Below are 20,329 nucleotides of genomic sequence, written 5' to 3'. Positions count from 1 at the left end.
CAAAACCGATCCCTGAGGAACTCCACTGGTAACCTCCCTCCAACCTGACAGTTCTCCTTTCAGTAGTACCCGTTGCAGTCTCCCCTTTAACCAATTCCTTATCCACCTTTTGATGTTCATATTGATCCCCATCTTTTCCAATTTAACTAATAATTCCCCATGTGGCACGGTATCAAATGCCTTACTGAAATCTAGGTAAATTAGATCCACTGCATTTCCTTTATCTAAAAAATCTGTTACCTTTTCAAAAAAGGAGATTAGGTTGGTTTGGCACGATCTACCTTTTGTAAAACCATGTTGTATTTTGTCCCATTTACCATTGACTTCAATGTCCTTAACTAATTTCTCCTTCAAAATTTTTTCCAGGACCTTGCATACTACAGATGTCAAACTAACTGGCCTGTAGTTACCCGGATCACTTTTTTTTCCTTTCTTAAAAATAGGAACTATATTATCAATTCTCCAATCATTCGGTACTACTCCTGAGTTTACAGATTCATTAAAAATTCTTGCTAATGGGCTTGCAATTTCAGGTGCCAATTCCTTTAATATTCTTGGATGAAGATTATCTGGGCCCCCCGATTTAGTCCCATTAAGCTGTTTCAGTTTCGCTTCTACCTCATATATGGTAATATCTACCTCTATATCTTCATTCCCATTTGTCATGCTACCATTATCCCCAAGATCCTCTTTAGCCTTATTAAAGACTGAGGCAAAGTATTTGTTTAGATATTGGGCCATGCCTAGATTATCTTTAACCTCCACTCCATCCTCAGTGTTAAGCGGCCCCACTTCTTCTTTCTTAGTTTTCTTCTTATTTATATGGCTATAGAACCTTTTACTATTGGTTTTAATTCCCTTTGCAAGATCCAACTCTACTCGACTTTTAGCCCGTCTCACTTTATCCCTACATGTTCTGACCTCAATTAGGTAGCTTTCCTTGCTGATCCCTCCCATCTTCCACTCCCTGTATGCTTTCTGCTTCTTCTTAATCACCTCTCTAAGATGCTTGCTCATCCAGCTTGGTCTACAACTCCTTCCTATGAATTTTTTCCCCTTTCTTGGGATACAGGCTTCCGATAGCTTGTGCAGCTTTGATTTAAAGTAATCCCAGGCCTCCTCTACCTTTAGATCCATAAATTCTTCAGTCCAATCCACTTCCCTAACTAATTTCCTTCATTTTTGAAAGTTAGCCCTTTTGAAATCAAAAACCTTAGCTGCAGATTTATTTTTGTTAATCCTTCCATTTAGTTTGAACTGAATTAGCTCATGATCACTTGAGCCAAGATTGTCCCCTACAACCATTTCTTCTATGAGGTCCTCGCTACTCACCAAAATTAAATCTAAAATGGCATCCCCTCTAGTCGGTTCAGCAACTACTTGATGAAGGAATCCATCAGCTATCGCATCTAGGAAAATCTGAGCCCTATTATTATTACTAGTACTGGTCCTCCAGTCTATATCTGGGAAGTTAAAGTCTCCCATGATCATGCAGTTTCCATTAGTATTTACTTTATTAAAGACATTAAAAAGGGCTCTATCCATATCCAAATTAGATCCCGGAGGTCTATAGCACACCCCAAGTACTATCGTAGGAGAGGCTTTACTAGTTTTCTTTCCCAATGTAATTTTTGCCCACACGGACTCTGTCTTATCCATTGCATCGCTTCTTATTTCTTTATATTCTACCTCATCATTGATATACAATGCTACTCCACCACCTTTACCTTTATTTCTGTCTTTCCTAAACAGCACGTACCCTTCAATACCTGTAGTCCAGTCATGACTACTATTCCACCATGTTTCTGTTATCCCTATAATATCTGGTTTCCCTTCCTGCACCAGTAGCTCTAGTTCCTCCATTTTGTTACCTAGGCTCCTCGCATTGGTGTATAAACATCTTAATTTTTGCTGTTTGGCCTCGCTCACATTTTGTACCCTATTAGGCACAGTCATTCTACAGCCAGTATAACTTATTAGACTAGTACCCACACCGCCCTCGCTCCTTATATACATTCTCCTACCCACAGCTGTATCCTTTCTTACTTCGTCTTCTTCCCTCTCAATGCTAAAATCTGGCGTGGAGATTTCCTGGACATCTCCCATCCGTCTCCCCCTAATTCCTAGTTTAAAGCTCTCTTTATCAGTTGTGCCAGCCTCAATCCTAGAAGTCTATTTCCTTCCCTACTCAGATGAAGTCCATCCTGAGAGAATTGTCCTCTGTCTGTGAATGCCTCCCAGTGGCCATACATCCCAAAGCCCTCCTTATAGCACCACTGCCTAAGCCATCTGTTGACAGTTATAATCTTGTCACACCTTTGTTGCCCTTCTCTAGGAACAGGAAGGATCCCGCTAAAGATCACCTGAGCCTCAATTTCCTTAAGCGTCTTCCCCAGCCTAGCATAGTTTCCCTTAATACTTTCCAGCGAGAATCTAGCCGTATCATTTGTTCCCACATGTAGGATAATTAGGGGATTCTTTCCCGCTCCCTTTAGGATCCTTTTCAACTTCAGGTCTACATCCCGTATCTTAGCACCCGGAAGACAGCACACCCATCTATTCTCTGGATCAGCTCTAGTTACAGGCCTGTCTATTCTTCTCAGTAAAGAGTCCCCGATCACATAGACCTGCCTTTTCCTGGTGACTGTGCTATTCTCGAGTCTCTCCCCTGTTCCCTCTGGCTGCAAGTTCTTTCCATTCCTATTTTCCCTTATAATCTTCTTCAACCCATCCTGTATCCTCCTGGGGCTCATATTTGGTCTATTCTCCCTTGACTCTTCCGCTTTTCCTATAGGACTAGCCTCTCTTCTCTTCTTCCTTACCCTTCCACCTTCAACAAGTACCTGCTGAGCCCCTTCTTCATTTTCCAACTCTGCAAACCTGTTCCTAAGCTCTATTTCTCCTTCACTAGCCCGTCTTTTCCTCTGCCTCGTTCTTTGAGTCACATGTTTCCACTGACCACTTTCCTCACACAGTCTCCCCTCAAAATTCCCCAGCCCTGCTTCCATCCGTGAGTCTGAGCTTTTCCCTTCAGATACCTCATATCTTTGCTCCATCATCTGCTCAAACCCCTTCCTAAACTCAACCAGACTTTCCACCTGCATCTCCAAACCTCGGATCTTTTCCTCCATCAGCTCTATCAGACGGCATTTCATGCAGAAAAAACTCTTACCGGTTCCCCCCTCCAGGTTCATGTACATACCACAGCTTCCACATCCAGTCATCCTCAATGTGTCTTCCACTACAGGAGTCACTCCCACAGCTGCCTCCATATCTGTCATCACCTTCCCACCTAAATTATTATTATTTATTATTGATAAATAATAAATTATTGAATAATAATGAATTATTGATCAATATTGATCAATAATGAATTATTGATGTTGATAGAGAATGAAAAAAGAGGGGAGATTTCAGGGAGGGGCAGATAATCTCTGTTTTTTCTGTGTTGCATTTAGGCTGAAAATATAGGATACATTTTGGATACATGCTTACATGCACCACTGGACCAGGGAGCAGAAACTATAAGTAGAGGGTAGATTTGGGAATAGTGAGAACAGTGGTGGTAATTAAAGCAATGAAAACAAATAAGATTACCAGGAATACAGTCTTGGAGGAGGAGGGGGCAAGTAAGGAGCCCCAAGGAACACTGACAAAAGCAAGAAAGGGGGAGGAAGCAGCATCTCAGAAGGAGGGACTGGTGAGGCAGAAGGAGAATCCACTGAGTACAGAAGTACAAAATCCAGGGAAGAGAGAGAAGTGGATGAGAAGGTGCAATGGAAGAAGATAATGGAGAAGAAGTCTGGGACTTGGTCAAAGAAAGCCATCCTGTTAAGTGGAATGGGCAGAAGTCAGCTTTCAGAGGATCCAAGAGGGCATTAGAGAGTAAGCTGTAGCTCTGGGAATAAAAAGAATATTTAAGGAGCTCAAGTGCGAAATGGAGGTGAGGGGTGATGGCTGGAGAGGCAGAAGTGATCAATTGTATAGGACAGAGGAATTTTATAGAAAAGAGCATAAAGTCATGGTGGAAGGCAAAGGAAAATAAGCCATTTGGGAAGGAGAGGTTGAAATTAAACACAGAGAGGGTATCATGAAGGGAGAATTAGAAGTCAGGAACCAGTAGAAGACAAGGTCTAGCACTGAAAGAGTATTAGTAGGGACCTTCAAAGCCAGTGACAGGATGAAGGAAAAGGATGTGGTGGGAGGGGAGAGGATTAAAGGGAAGGATGGCAGATTGAGAGAGAACTCTTCTTATAGTATATTTAACCTGTAAACTAGGAGAAAGCAGGAAAGCTTATCTGAACATTCCAGAATCTCAGAAAAGGTTCTGTTGCAGGCATGCCAAAAATGGGTGAAGGTATATAGTATACAGAGGGATATTACTATTTTTTGCATAACAGTTCACACATCCTCAATGAAGATATTCATATGAAATTCACACATACAAACACACACATGCTTTCACCTCTCTATAGCCAATTTTTGATCCATAAATACCATAAAATCTTCCATATACCAGGTCTGTCTTTGGCCCCAGCCCTAGCGTACATACCCAACAATCACTTGGACTATGGAAGATTTTATTGTGTATATGGATAAACTTTGGCTACAGAGAGATAAAAGTGTGTGTGTCTGTATGTGTGAACTTCACATGAATATCTTCATTAAGGATGAGTGAAGTGTTATGCAGAAACACATGAGTGAAGTGTTATGCAAATTGTCCTTCTATCTTCAGTTGCAAAGCTGAGCTCTGAAGTTCCAGAGCATCCAGAGGTTTCACACTATGGAAAACAGCAAACCTTTTTAGATGAAAAGAACTGTAAAAAAAATGAGAGGAAATTAATATACCATGTATCTGTTAAACATTTGGATTTTTCACCATCTCCAGTCAATTTAAGCTGTTTGAATGAATGGTTAATGTAACCTATACATGCCTTTAAAAATAAGGTGCAGTATAAAGTTTTTCTTATCAAAGGATTTTAAACTTATTTTTATACCTTTTGTGTATCACTACTAAAAAGTGGTAACTTCTCAAGCTTCAGGAGAAAAAGAAACAAAAGAAAAAAGCCTTTAGATGCCCACAGTAGGTGGCATCAGCCAGTGACCTACCTACTAATAAGGCAAATGAAAGGAAAATAGCCTGAGAGGAACTAAATACCAGAGAGCTGAATTCTTAGGGGGAGGGAGAGCAAAGGCAAGCGCATGATGTTTAATCCACTCTAAATAAAAAGCTCCCCCAAAATACATAATAGTAGTACAACATGAAGCAGTATCCTGTTGTATTTCTATGACTGGAGTATTGCCTTGAATACAAAAGACAGGAAGGTTGCAGGGTCTTTAAGAAAATATGTATAGCACACAAAGGAATTAATAACAGTCTCTACAATATTAGGGGCCAGTCTTGCTCCCAATGCAATAAATCACTTATCTTGGGCAGTTGGGCCCCAATCCTGCAATGTGATCTATGCATACTATTAAGGAGTCCCTTTGAGGTCCTTAGGGCTCCATATGCCTGGATGTCCATTTTTGTGGATCAGATTGCAGAATCAGGGCCTTATATTATAACTAGCTGGAGACAAAATATTCAGTAAATTAAACACAGACCTCAGAAGCATATTTAAAAACACCTTCTCAACTCCTTTGGATATATTTATTATTTGTTACCCTGTTCTAACCCTTTTTCTCTCTCTCTATGTTTTCCTGGACTAATTCAACCCTCATCTTCCTCAGAAACCCAGCTGTCCTTTCTGCAGTGGCCTTTGGCCTAACAGACATTTTCAACTCACTTTCTTTTATTTAAAAAATATATATATTCACTCTTAACCTTCTCCCATCTTGCTTTGTACCCATTTCCCAAGCAGACTGTATTTTACTGTATACTGCTAATGGTTACAGGATCCTTTAATATACTTGATAGCTAGGCATAATCTAGTTTAATGTAAAATGCTGTGATAAAGTTACCCAGCAGGGGTGGTGGAACCAAGCAGGCTGCAACCTCCACAAGAGAAATACTGGGAGAGCTGAAATACGTTTCTGCCCCCACAATATGTGACAGAGGTTACAGCAGGACATGGCAGAGGGGCTGGAGTGGCTGCCACTGTGTACAAGATTGGGCCTGCTGCTCTCCTCTTCCCATCTTCTAGCCACCACAGGTCCTGGTGGAGACACATGGCTGGAAGGAGGGGCAGGAGCAGGTGTTGAGGGACCAGGCTTGGGAGGAGATATGGGGGGAAGGGGATGGGGATGTCAGTACACAGGGCACCAGTTGCTGAGGGCAGGGGGGAGCCCCAAGTACTGGGCACCAGCTACCAAGGAACAGCTGTAGGAATTGTCAGAACACCCTTTCCCAAGCTGGAACTGGCTCCCCACAACAGAGTCTCAGTAGCTCCCCAAACTCCCCCTCCTACGCCTCTACCCCCATATCCATAGCAAGCTTTTGCCCTCTGTACCTCAGAACTTCCTCAACCTTAGTATTAGAGTAGTGCTTGTCATTTTGGGGGTCTCTCTGTTTCACAGTAATGCTGAGATTCACATGCTGTGTTGCTGAAAGGCATTCTGTAGCAAATTCCACTTCTCGTTACATTGGGCTTACACCAGGCAGAATTTGGTCTTTTTGTGTTTTTAAAACAGTATAGAAATATATAGATATATAGAGATATATAAAAACTGAAATTCTTTAAAATATGCAAATATTTTAAACTATGATTGTTTTAAGAGACACAAAAGAGTGTCAATGTCGCAAGTGTCAATGTTTTCCTGTAAATTCAGTAGGAAAAACTGTCTGCATGCAAAATTCTTGCCTTTTTGTTTGGTCAGATTCCTGGAGTGTCTTCCCATGGCTTCAGTGACTTCTGGAAATTTCTTATATATCCCATGCCATCAACAAGATTCTTTCCCAGATTTCGTAGACATTTTTAATTTGTAACCCTTAGTTACCTACTTCATCTATTCTTTACCCCTTATCCTCCTCCCTTCTGCTTTCACTCTAATAGGATGGCTGGAATCCACCTCCTAAATTAAATCAGCCAAGTTACTTCAGTTTTGATTTTTTTATTCCCATGGATTTCAGTTAGCTGCTATAGAACTAAAGCACTATTGAATCAAAAATATTATACATTCAGTTGTCATAAATAACAATGCACTGCAAAGAACTTAGGCCATAAACACAAACAATCCAAAATGAACGTGTGCTTTTCCAACATGCTGCTTTATTTCTGTCCATACAGTTTGGATAGCCTGTTATAAAGCTTCAAGTTGCTGTTTCTAGAGGGTCAAATGAACATTTTTCAATAAAATATGTCCCTTCTGGTTCCTTAATGATTAAATACAGTGGAACAATAGCCATTTAAAATAGCAAAAGAAAATCTGATGATTTTTTATTGTTACAATTGCTAAGATAGGAAGAGTTCTGAAGCCGTGTATAAGATGGTAATAGAAAAATGCCCTGACAACAACAGAGCCATCTCTAGGACTTGCACAATTTGTAAAAAAATCACTGCCTTCTGAAGAGCTCCTGGGAAAATAACCAAAGTCCATATTATTTTCTCGGCTCAGTCTTGTTAAGCAGCTCATGCCAATCTAATTGCAGCCCTCCTGCTCTATTCTCCTGGAGCTGTGTTACCCTTTTCCTGAGCCTTCAGAAGGTTTCTTGCAGAGTTTTCAAGTTTTATTGCTGTGCAGATCTCCTCTGTCCCTGCTCATACAACATGTTGATCATCAGGGTTCAATAAGAAACTTTCACATGCTTCCAAAGAAAACGTGGCAGGATAGCCAGCAAGAAAAAGCATTAGCTGCATGACAGAGAAACTCAGAAAACAGACATTCAAACTCCTGTTTTATGCATGAAGTTACCTATTTTGCACCAACACATGAAAGTGTTGCATACTTATGACATATTTTTGGTGCACTTTAGGAGGGCTTCTCAAAATTTGACTTGATTTGGTGTTGGCTACCTGAGTAGGAAAATGAAAGACAGAATAGGAGCCTGAACTATGACTTCATAAAAGAAAAGGAGTACTTGTGGCACCTTAGAGACTAACAAATTTATTTGAGCATAAGCTTTCATCTGATGAAGTGAGCTGTAGCTCATGAAAGCTTATGCTCAAATAAATTTGCCACAAGTACTCCTTTTCTTTTTGCGAATACAGACTAACACGGCTGCTACTCTGAAACCTGCAATCATATGGTTAGTTTCTTGTAGGCATCACAATAGAAAGGGGCCTTAAGATGGGATTTGATTACAGAGAGGATAGTGGTGTTGTGGACCAGTTCAGGAAGGGTTTTCTGTGAACAGAGGGGCATGTGGAAGAAAATGTGAAGGTGTTTGAAGGAGAAGCAAATGGGGCACTGAGAATGCAATTATTGGCTGACTTGGGAGAAATAGGTAACATAGTAAGAGACAAGGGCAAGCAGGGAGGGACAGAGTTATGCAGGACCTTGAATTTAGGGACAAGATTCTAGAAATTAAGATCAAAATGTTCCATCTTACCCTCTGTGCATTGAGAGCTAAGAAGCAAACACTTAATTGGAAGCTTTTTAAAAAATACCTAAGGGATTTAATTGCACACTGTAGCTCACGAAAGCTTATGCTCAAATAAATTTGTTAGTCTTTAAGGTGCCACAAATACTCCTTTTCTTTTGTGAATACAGACTAATATGACTTCATACTAAGTTTTGGAAGAGGACCCAGTCCCACCTTAATTTACACATGTGTAAATCAGGACTATCTCCTGTATAGTCAAAAGAGTCACACCACACGCAGAATCAGCATAAGTGAGCAGAGAATCAGGTCCAGCACCTCTAGAACAGGACTGTGGAATATTGATAAGGATGAAGGGAGGAAATCAGGTTGGTATTTGGTCTGGGTTATACCAAAACTTCAGTCTCCAGGTCCATCAATCCAGCACTAAAGTTACCTAGAAATTAAATATAAAACATATGAGGTTAGAATCAGGCCCTTATTCAGGCCCCTATGTGCTGCTCTAGAGACTAAAAGGGATTTGAAAACATAGCTTTACACCACCTGCTCCATGACTCTAAGAGAAAGTGGTGGGCTGTTGGTATAGCCAGAGTACCTTACATTCCAGCAATCCCTGCACATAACAGCCCTTTTGGAACCATTACCAAGTGGTATAATTTAGAGCAGCCCTGAGGTATCTCTAAATTGTGCCAAGTACTGTACTAACTCTCAGTGGCCCAAGGGTTGGGTGATGTAAAGGTGGCATAACACTCACCCAACCCACTTTCTTTGGTCTGTAATCTTCAACAACATTTATAATACCGATTCCAACATATTCTTTAAACATGTAGAAAAATCACACATCTCTCTTTAACACTATGCAATGTGCTGTGACTAGTACTATATATGATTTAATGGGTGATCAATCATCCACATATCAGGGGTGATGTAAACCTGATGTTCATTTGCTTTTTTCAACTCATCCATGGATCTCAAGTATCAAGAACAGAAATGTCTACCAGGAGTGTGATCATACTGGTGTGCTATTAAGTCCCAGAAAACTTTCTTAGAATCCCAAGTAATAAGGTAGCATCAGTTTACAGAGCAATTTTTCAATGGCATTGTTCCAAATCTATGCTACTGGTCAGTGTGGCTTATACTTTGCTTTCATGGCCAAATATGTCATGCTTGACATGCCATGTCAGCTGCTTGCTTTGTGTGTGTGTGTATGTATGTTAGAGAGAGGAAATTGTTGATACAGCTGTGAAAGGATCTCCTATTCTTACTTTTCCAAGGAATTGCCTCTAAATGATATTAGCCAAACTGAGTCTGTGGATCTCTGAGGATGTTTATTGCTTAGCAAACACTGTAGCTCACGAAAGCTTATGCTCAAATAAATTTGTTAGTTAGTCTTTAAGATGCCACAAGTACTCCTTTTCTTTTTGCAGATACAGACTAACACGGCTGCTACTCTGAAACCTGTATGAAGTAGTCTGAGAAGGTCTAAGGTGTTGGAATGTAAAGGATATTTTCCTCATTACTCACTTAATGCATCATCTGATTTTAGGGTGTTATTCTAGGCATCCAAATGGAGCAGTCTGTTCCCCACGCGTACCATCAATGGACCTGATTCTGATTTCCTTATTCAGGAAAAACTGCTGTTAGTCAACAAGAAATTGCCACAGTTAGGTCTGAAAGATTGGACCTGCAAAGAGAAATAGCACCACACCCATTTCAATGACTTATGAAAGTGGGATGGTTTCCATGAGTGCATAGGACTCAGGGCAGCAGGAGGTCCCAGTATTTCAGTCATCTCTCACACAAGGGCTAGGAACAATTGCAATGGTAGGGAGGAGGTGGGAACATAGTTTGCACAGGTGTGCTGTCAGACCAGGGTGCACCGTCCATAGAGATGGTACAATTGCAGCACTTCTGCATGCCATGAAGCTGGGGGAGGAATTGTTCCAGAGTTTGCCCTGGAGTGGAGCAGCTTTGAAACACTCTCTCAGTGCCACAGTCTAACCCAGGGATCGGCAACCTTTGGCACATGCCCTGTCAGGGAAATCCACTGGCAGGCTGGGACGGTTTGTTTAACTGCAGTGTCCACAGGTTTGGCCAATCACAGCTCCCACTGGCTGCGGTTTGCCGTTCCAGGCCAATGGGGGCTGCAGGAAGTGGGGTGGGCTGAAGGATGTGCTGGCCGCCACTTCCCGCAGCCCCCATTGGCCTGGAACGGCAAACCGCAGCCAGTGGGAGCTGCAATCGGCCAAACCTGCAGATGCTGCAGCTAAACAAACCGTCCCGGCCCACCAGCGGATTTCCCTAACAGGCTGCGTGCCAAAGGTTGCTGATCCCTAGTCTAACCATAAAGGAGGTGTGGGGGAACTAGCCACCTATGCCCAAACTGCTGTAATTCTGCTGTGCAAGTAGGAGCAGAAGAGCAAACTGCAACCTCCAGGTATGCAAAATAGAGTTCTTCTTATTCTGTCAGGGATAACAATACAACTTTGTCAGCAATTACAGTAATAATAATAAAAGAAAAGCTAAAGAATGATGGCTTCTCTGAGGTGCTTTTAACCTTAATAAGAGCTCCATTAATTTTTCATATTAGTGATAAAGCTAATGAATAGAAATCTATCTTCAAACAAGCGAACATAAAAAGATATCAAATATACAATTGAAATTATGTAGTTATTTCCAGACACTGCCATTAAAATAATGTAAATCTGCTTGTATAAATTAAATTCATGCATAACTAGATATGATCAACATACATATCTATCTCTGGGTCAATTTTAATATTGGCATACATGTTAATAAACTCTGAGGGGTTTAATTTAATTCCACTCTGAAAACACTGGTGTTCAATTCTGAAAGTGTGCACAGGGTAATTCTGTGAAAGGAGTCATGGAAGAATCTGAAATCCAATCATCCTATGGGCATGGAGGGCTGTAAACAGAATGATTCTGCTGTGCAGGGGGTCAAGTGATGCAGATCCCATGCAGAGGGAATAGCTGGGGAAGGTCAAGGTCATGGCCAGTGATACCATACAATTATGGATATACTAGCTCAAACCACTTGCACAGGGCAAGTGCAGGTGTCCTAGATGTTAGTACAGCCATAGGCAGCTGGTGCTCCATAGCTAATAGCAAGAATACCTGGGAGAAAACCCTGTGTCATGCTACTCAAATAGAAGTCAAGAATTTGGCTCCGGGGAAGCAATTTTTCCATTGTCCACTTAATAATTCTTTCCACTAGATTGATCACATGGACAGCATTATAGTGAATCATACATAATGCTTCTAGACATGCACAACTACATCATAGTTGAGTGATACAGGAGACACTACATTGAACCTATACCACCTGGAAATTCCCTTATGCCAGGCGAACAGTTGAGTGATCTCTTAAACCAGTTTTATGACTGCTTTGTGCAGCTGGAGCCATGCAAAGAGTACATGTGAAGATCGAGATCTGGCTCTTTGTTTAGTTTTTGATCGACAATTTGTTGAAGTAATCACTATATAAATAAATGCTTCAAAATAAAGCATAAAGATTTTAATGAGCTAGTTTTCACCAAAGCATGTGAATAAGAATCTGAAATCTATAAGTTTTGAAGATTAATACAAATCAGATCAGAAAAATGTTGTTAAGTTGATGAAATGACTCTGAGTCCTACTTTACAGATTCCTGGGAAAATGATAAAAAAAAATGTACTACATTTGTTACCACAGTTTTGTGCATTTTGCAAACAGCATTAGTTGCTCCCTGGATAATTCAAGGAAACAAACAACTACAGAAAATTAAGGAACATATTCCACTGTTGAATACACACACATCGGTCCCAACAGGAGATATGTGGTTCATATCCAAGGAAAGAATTCAGCCCTATGTAAGAAAATTCTAACCTGAATTTGATATTCTGGGCAATGCATCTTTTTAAACACTAGAAAAATAAAAGTGCTTTTACCACTGTTGTGGTATGCATTTGGGGTAGGAAAAGCCCTGCTGTTGGTGGGTGGAAAAGCTGCGAAAGCTAACTATACACAAGGGGCCAGATTCACCAGTACATTTTGGTTGCGTTGCCTCACTCTGCCTATGCAAAGCAGCCATAAACTTTATTTAACTGGCTATAGTGCAATGGTGAATTCGGCCCAAGTTTTGCAGTATTGAATAGTCTTCACAGTAGCTGGAGAATGGGTGGTCTTTCTAAATAAACCCTACACAGTTCTTTTAGAATTTGCTTAGTGACGAAGTAGGCAAAATTCTTCCTCAGTAGGTTTACCTGATATATGTTGCCTTTGCTGTCCCACATATCTCGCTGCCCATCTGTCAGACAGTCAAGGAGAGACATTCCCAAACACAAATCCATAGCATCTGACAGATGCTAATTGTTTTAAATTGATTGTTAAAATTATTTTAAAGTATTTTTAATTTGGTTTGAAGCAAGATTGGATGGGGTCCATGCACCCAAACTAAGTTGTGGTATTGGTCCTATACTCATTGACTTCAATGGGGCACCATCCAGCACTCAAAGAAAAAACAGAATAGCTTCATGGCACTGGTTCTTCTATATCCAATTAAGACAGTGCCTAAATTCAAACTGAGTGCCTCCTAATTCTGCCTTCTACTGCAATGAGATGGTACAACTGCACAAGGCATAATGTTTGAGCAAGGAGACAATAGTCCATTTTTTCCTGCATATATCCAGAGGCCAGGCTCCTGCTTGGAAGTATTTACATTGTTTGAACTTTAGGATCAACTTTTTATACAACCATATTTTGTAGCCTAACTTGTTCCATTTCAGGCAACTGGCATTAGCACAAAGCTAAGTTTTAAAATATTTGGCATATCTTTGATAGAACATCTGGTAAATGTGGACACTGTTCATTAGAATAGTTTTTCCAACTAATAGTATGCCTAAGCCTTGACAAAAGTATTTATGTTTAATGTCAATCATTCTTGTTTGCTTGTTTAAACAATATCCTTTTGGGAATAATTCTGATCCATCCTGGCACATAAAACATAATGAGCAATATCTTTAGGCTTTGCAGATGAAAAAAAGAATACATAGTGTATTGTATGTGAAACACCAGTTACAGCAGCCTAATCAAAAAAAGGGCTGATATTTATATACCCTCATTACAATGATATCAGCAAAGAAAATTAAAACCAATGAGAAGCAATGGCAACAGCAGTAGAATCTCTTGCAAATGGAACTGTTAGAAGGACAGACAGAATAGATATATGGTAATGCAGCACCCAGCACCACCCAAGTCTGGTGGTAATGTCAGACTTTCTTCCTTTGTGCCTCCCAAAGCTCAGCCATTGTCTTGGGGTATTTTTTCCTAATGAAAGAAGCATGAAGATAAAGGATAGTGAAAGAATATGTTACAAAGCTTTTATGGACCATAAAGAATGTCTGAGTGGCATTAAATTTGTGAAGCAACAATACAGCCAGAAAATGATCAAAGGCCAGTTTCTGATACCCTTCCATTGAGTATGTTACTCCTAAAGTGGTTCCTACTGATTTTCACAGGTCTATTCAAGAGGTAAAGGACAATTATCATGAGCAAGAATATCAGAAACTGACCCTGTATTAAGGATCAGGTGACTCTCCATCACTAACATATGTCACACTGGAGAAAAAGATATGCATTAGCCTGCATTTTTACTTATGTGCCTCCTAATGTCATTCAGACTGAGCTTGTTCCCTGTGAATTTCACAGACTACATTTCAACAGTAATTACAAAATAATAATGATCAGGGAATAAACAAAAATACCATTCAAGGGAAGTTATAAATCATGCATTAGTTATATGAGATATGTAGCAATTAGGAGCTGCTGAATATTGTAGGTATTTATGCTTTTATTCTAAATGGGGATTATAAATGATCTGTTTTTTGTCATACACAATATGCATATTATGGTATGGATATTGTATTACCAATTCACTGTAACTAAGCACTTCAAAACATTTTGAATCAATAGACCATAATAGATCCTTTCAAGTTAGTGTTAATGCAGCTGCCCTGTACTGAAAAATCCATATGAAATAATGTACAGAACAGTGTATTTTCAATAAAATATGATGGCTGTTTCAAATGTTTTTCAAATAAACAAAATCCACTTTACTGACTAATTAGCAGAAAAAATCCAATTAGAAAAGGAAGTGCCTGTTAACTAGCAGATGTGGGCTGGGTAGCTTGATACCTGCACATTTACCTACAGGGGCGATGCTCTGTTTGTCCAAAGAGAGCTTCAATGTGGTTATGGCACAGCATAGCTGTAGTACATAGCCCCTTTGGGAGCACCAGATAATTCAGCCAAAAACATATTAGAAAGTGTTTATAGTGGCTTGAAGGAAAAGGGTTTTTTTTCCCAGTGCTGGTTTCAGTACATTCCATCTTTTTAAACCGCATGGGTTTGACACATCATCAACATCCTCATGTGTGACACAAGCTGCTATGTCAGTGTTTTATGTGCCATCATAAATGTTGTACTCTCATCAATGAAATAATGATTCAAGAAATGCCACTGAAAACATTTAGTTTGTTAAATACTCTAGTTAAAACAAGTTTACATGAATGCAGCACAGAGAAGAATTTGGCCCAATGATAATTCACTGTAAATATTTTTATTTCTAAGATTTATACATATATGTATTGTGACAAAGTTCCTCCTCTGCCTTGGGGGATCCTGTGCTTATCAGCCGATTTCCTCGCCTCAGAGATTCACGGCAGCCCTCAGTTTGGCCACTTTTGCTAGTGGCTCAAACCTGCCGTTCACTCAGCTAACCTCATCACTGGCCAGCATGGGGAAAAGGAAGGAGAACAATCACCACAGTCTCTGCTGATCCACCTAGTTGGTCAGGGGACAGGCCCCCTCTAGTGGGACCCACAGTCCAGGTCAATTCCTTTTATATCCCATTGGGGGGGAGTGAGGAGAACCCGGGCCCTTCCTCTACTCCGGGTTCCAGCCCAGGGCCCTGTGGATCACAGCTGTCTACTGTGTTTCTTGTAACAGCTGTTTGACAGCTACAACTCCCTGGGCTACTTCTCCATGGCCTCCTCCCAACACTTTCTTTATCCTCACCACAGGACCTTACTCCTGATGCCAGATAGCGTTTGTACTCCTCAGACCTCCAGCAGCAAGCCCTCTCACTCTCAGCTCCTTGCACACCCCTTTCTGACTGAAGTGAGGTCCTTTTTAAACCAGGTGCTCTGATTAGCCTACCTGTCTTAATTGATTCTAACAGCTTCTTAATTGGCTCCAGGTGTCCTAATAGCCTGTTTGCCTTAATTGGTTCCAGCAAGTTCCTGATTGTTCTGGAACCGCCCCTGTGACCTTACCCAGGGAAAAGGGACCTGCTTAATCTGAAGCTAATATATCTGCCTTCTATCACTCTCTTGTAGCCATCTGGCCCGACCTTGTCACAGTATATATTTTTATTTAGCAATAAGTAATTAGATGCAAGCAGTGAAATTTTCACCATTTTTAGTGCACTCATCTGTATGGATGTTGTGTCTTTTTCAAGTTGCGTGCCAGCCAGAATTTGGATCAAAATCATTAAGGGCCAAATTTTCAAAGGAGATAACCCACCTTCCTTCTAAACATCTTTGCATGCACAATTCACTCTCACACAATATGTTCACAGAAGCATACAATAATAGAAAGGTATGGCTGGAAGGGACTTCAAAAGGTTATCTAGTCCATTCCCCACCCTCGCCCCAGGAATGGTCTAAGTATACTCAACAACAGAGGCATGGTTGAGTATACTTAGACCATCCCTGACAGGTATTTGTCCAGCCTGTTCTTAAAAACCTCCAATGACAGGATTCCATAACCTCCCTAGATCCCTGTTCCAGTGCTTACAGTTAGAAAGTTTTTTCCTATCTGACCGAAATCTCTCTTGCTGCAAACTCATCTGATTACTTCTTGTCCTATCCTTTGCAAACGTGGAAAACACGTGATCATTGTTCTCTTTAATTTTAGTGCATTATTCCCTCTGCACACAAATGAGTTCACATAGGAAAAAATATTGGGCCAGATCCTCACCTGGTGCTAATTAGTATAACGTCATTGAAGATGATTTACATTAGCTAGGGAGTTGGCTTATTGTATCCCTTTCTGTGCATAATGGGTTCTTATGCATCTAAGTTCTACCATTTGCGTGTACCAGGAATAATGTGCAAAAATTGCACATGCAAGGGATTGTGTGAGCACAAATAAAGGCCATGGTTTGAAATTTTCATTCTAATTGGATCTAGACACTTAGGCTATGTGGGTATGATTCCCAGCTCCCATAGATATACTCACACTAGCTTTCATTGAGCTAGCACATTAAAAACAATAGCGTAGATAGGGTAGCGAGTGGCAGCATGGGCTAGCTACGCTGAGTATACCCCCAGCTCATACTGATATCCATATTCATAGACACATCCATGCTGACAAATGCCTCTGACAGGCCAGAAAACATGCATGTTGATTTTTCTGAAAATCTTGAGCTTGCATTTAATTTAAAAGTACCACTGCCAAAGAGCAAAGGGGATTGTTCTTTTCAATATGCTCATTTATCCCAGCTAAGAAGCTATATTATTTTGCATAATAAGTTCTATATGGGCATTCCCATAAATTAAAGTTATGCAACTTTTAAAACACAGTGAAATGGACTCTGCCATTTCTAATGCTAATTCATTGGCCCTACTTAGGAGCACTGGACTTAAACAGTATGCACTGGTTCCATTGTTTCTGATTTCAAGATCTGAAACTAATATAAATGTTCTGTTCAGTCTTTTGACACTTTTAAAAATGAGCAAGTCATATATAAGACTTTCTGGATATCTAACTAAAAGATCTTTGAAGCCAGCTTGCTGTAGGTAAGTTGGAGCAGTCTTTTCTCATTCCCTAGCTCATATATGTAATACAAGAACAGACATTACACATGACACTAGCAGTCCATTATGTTTCACAGCATCATATATTCTTAGCTCCAGCAGTCTGAGGGAAAAAATGACCAGTGGAAATTCAAACTATCCAGTGGGCTTAGCCAATAGTTCACTGGATCTCAGCCAGATTTCTTGATTCTATTAAAAACTGTTGATTTTAAGTCTTTTATATTATTACTTTGAATCTGATTTTGAGTAGGTCAGCATCCAATCAAAATTATAGTAGCAATTATTTCACACAAAAATTATACTCCGCTGAGAAATTTTAGTAGGCCGTTTTGAAACATACTTTGAAGACAGTACTTTCCCTCATAGTATCTTGAAGAATGAATTATTATATCCTTGTCAAATTGTAAATATCATGCTGTTAAAAATATTAGTCACACAGGCGGTTGTTTGACAGTAATGTCACAGTAAAGCCCTCTTGTCTACATGAACATGGTTAGCCTGATACTTAATACCATGTATCAGTTGGTATATGGCATCCACTGGTAAAAGCTGAGATATAACTGCACTCGAAGTTTCCTCAGAACATTGGCAATACCCTGCCAATAGATATATTATACATGCCATTTAAACCAGCTGAGTAGTGCTATTCCTCTCCCTCCCTCCAGTTTTTCCATTCCCCAAGGGGCAATCCTTTGGAGAACAACCCATTGAAGTCAAAAAGCTATTGCGTAAAAGTGAGAATGAACAAAAAAGCACATCCAAGGGAAGCGAGTTAAGATCTAGACCCTAAGGTTCAGGGGCGTTAAAGAAATTGAGCTAAAGAAATTCTAAAAAGATACTTTTTTACCTTAAAAATAAGATTAGAAACTGGCTTGTATGAGCCCAACTGTGATTAAAAAAATAAACCTTTTATAGTTAAGACAGGATTTTTTTTTCTTTTTGTTCTTTGACTTTTCCTTTCAGAGAAAGAGGTTATCTTTACTTAATCAGAGCAAAGAAACAGTGGCTGAGGCAGAAGCAGCATCATGTGGTTGAAGGTCAGGCCAATTTTCACCCATGTGATGCTGCTTTATCACTCATGGAACAAAGATTAAGGCCTTTCTTTTCTTTATCCTTTTGTGCTTTTCCCCATTACTTTAACAGATCTGAACAAATCCCAAACAGTTCATCCCAAAGTTCCTTTTAGCTACATTTAGTTCAGATCCTCTAAATTCCACATAAGTCTAAATGCTATACCAAGATGAAGAGGATATAAAACCCACATGTGAATGGAGAAAAATGTTATATAAACACACAAAATCACTGCAGAATATGATAACTGCATTTTCAGCTGGAAGAACCTAGTAACATCCAGGAATCTGAAATATCAGTATACCAGCTCCTCATTTTTAAAGGTATATATTTCCATAAAATGCCTAGAACAAAGCCTGAATATTGAGTTGTGTTTAAGATGATGTTAACATGATACTATAGATGAGATGCCAAAAGTTTTATTTGTTCTGAAAAATTCTGGAAATACACAATCTCATTAGTACACCTCTTATACTGCTACCCATGAGGAATGCTGTAAAAAATGCTGTCTCAAATGTCACCATGGACTAAACAATTATTACACATATTGTTGACAGCCAACAGCTTGTACTGATGTGTCAACTCCAGAAATGGAACAAGAGGTTGTTTTGTTTAAAATACACAAAAAGAATTGACAAAAATAGATGTTGACTCTTGGAAAACACTGTGAATATACTTTTGAGAATATACATTCCTTGGTGAGAGCAAGGCAGTCTCCTCTTAGCTGTGTAACTCTGACTTGTTGTGCAACCCTATGTTTGAAGGTATGGTGGTTTAGCACATGGCATCTTTTATTGACAATACATTGAGGAAAAGTATATAAATTATTAGCACTATACTGATCGCATCAAATAATAGCATACTACTATATAATAATAATGATGATGATTCGCACTTATTTAGCAGTTTCCAATCATGGATTTTCTGGCACTTTTCAAAGGTGAGAAAGTAAATCCCTATTTTAAAAATTGGAAAAATGTGGTATATGGATACCAGAATAATAGATTCCTGATAAATAAGATAAATACTAGCTATGTCTATCTCTGTTTATCTGCCTAGTTACTTGTATAGCTCTCATCATCATACAATTTGAGTGTCTGTTACGGTTACAGTAGCATTCAAAAAGAGACCTCAGATCTCCTGCTTCCCAGTCATCACTACAAGGCATTGCTCTTCCTTCAGCATGGGCGTCCTTTGCACACAAATCATAATTTGTTTTTGAAATGTTTAACACACAATGTCACAAAGAAACATCCACAAACAAAGGAATTCTATTCAGAAGAATGCTTCAGTTATACTGGCTTGCTTGAAGTATGCCTCTAAAATAGTCTACAAACCAGAGGTGAAATCCTGGCCCCATAGACATCAGTGGGAGGTTTGCCAGTGTCCACAATTGGACCAGAATTTGACCACAGCATATTAATAATTATTTTGAATAACAAATGAGCCAAAGAGCTTCAGATGATATATATAGTTTAAAATGGAGAGAAGAGAGGTGAATTGGGTTGAGTATTTCGAGTGTTGAGCCTATCCATCTCTCTTCACAATATAGCATAAAACTTGGCCTATTCACATGTATTTTTCCTTGTAGCAGAAGGGGCCCTGGATTTTCATACAGTTTTATATCATTCCTGGGTATTATGCTTGAAATCCTGGCTCTACTGAAGTCAGTGGCAAAACTCCCATTCACTTCAATGGGGCCAGGGTTTCGCCCTGTGCCTTCCACAGGAAGTATTTCAGGCACGGCTGTTAGATCACCAGATCATTTAAGGTGGTCTGTGGTCATTGATTTACAGGTAGGTTGGGAAATCAATACATAACAACTGCATCTCTCAGTATAAATACTCCTGTCCTAAGGGACATAATGCTAACAAGTAATAGTCAATCCTTACATTTTCTGA

This window comes from Dermochelys coriacea, chromosome 9, assembly GCF_009764565.3.
Source record: "Dermochelys coriacea isolate rDerCor1 chromosome 9, rDerCor1.pri.v4, whole genome shotgun sequence".
Lineage (NCBI taxonomy): Eukaryota > Metazoa > Chordata > Testudines > Dermochelyidae > Dermochelys > Dermochelys coriacea.
This window is presented reverse-complemented; position numbering follows the sequence as displayed.